This window comes from Nematolebias whitei, chromosome 19, assembly GCF_014905685.2.
Source record: "Nematolebias whitei isolate Nwh7 chromosome 19, NemWhi1, whole genome shotgun sequence".
In the NCBI taxonomy this organism is placed as follows: Eukaryota; Metazoa; Chordata; class Actinopteri; order Cyprinodontiformes; family Rivulidae; genus Nematolebias; species Nematolebias whitei.
The window spans coordinates 13,815,441-13,816,608 of NC_056516.1; positions in this window are offsets into that span (position 1 = coordinate 13,815,441).

The following is a 1,168-nucleotide window of genomic DNA, read 5'->3' on the forward strand; positions in this document are numbered from 1 at the left end:
CTCCCATTCTGTTTTTAACCATGTGTGAAGCCCACAAGTGCAGGGGAAAGCTCCCTCCTGCAGCTGATCAGCTGATCTCCTCCTCTTCCACACACACATTTCTCCTGCTGCATCAGCTTTTTGAAGCTGCTGTCCAGATGCACCGATCGACTTTTATCTTCCAACTTAAAATTCAAAGTATGTCAAATTGTAAAAATCATCATAATCACAAAATATACAAGTGTTAAAAGTTATTTTTAATTATTTTATAACTTCTTGTTTAGTTGTTTGAGTGTAATCGATGAAGAAGTACATTTCAGCTCCGTGCTGCGGAGCTGAAGCTGTGACATCCCTCTGACGTCCAGCTGAACTTCTCTTCTCTACAATTTCAAATTTAAATACTGTAACATTTTAAATAAACAATCCATGCAGCATGGATTGTTTATTTAAAATGTTACAGTATTTAAATTTTAAATTGTTTATTTCAAGAGGGAGATGGGGAGTAACAGGTGGTGAGTGTGATCACAGCCTGGCACGTCTTGACAAAGTTTATTGAACTTGAACAACTGTCTCCCTACTTCACTGTTTTTCACTTATCGTGGGTGGGCGTGGTCTCAAACACCCGCGATAAACGAGGGACTACTGTATTCCTATAAGCCAATTACATATTTTTATTCCACTTTCAAAGAGACCAAATGTGAAAACTGGATAGTTTGTAATGTCCACATCGTCTCAGTTGAGGTTCAGCCTCTCAGACCAATAAGCTGACTCTTGTCCCAAAAACCCCAAATGACCCCGAACAACCATTCACTCTCTCTCACACACCTAGGGACAATTTAGAGTTACCAATCAGCCTAACATGCATGTTTTTGGTTTGTGGGAGGAAACTGCAGTACCTGGAGGAAACCCACAAATACAAGGATAGAACATGCAAACTCCACCCAGAGAGACCCCCAGCCGGGATTTTATCCGGCAACCTTCTCACTGAGAGGCAACAGCTCTACACACTGAGCCACCGTAACTTCTGTTGTTTAATCCATTAGCTCTGAAGCTAACAACACACACACGTTCACACACACATTCTATGTAATGTTATTTGGGGAGATGTCAGTGTTTCCACACTCTTTATCTTTTTGCAGGCTTCATGAGCAGAAGCTTCTTTGTCTTGTAGAGGTGAAACTCGAACACA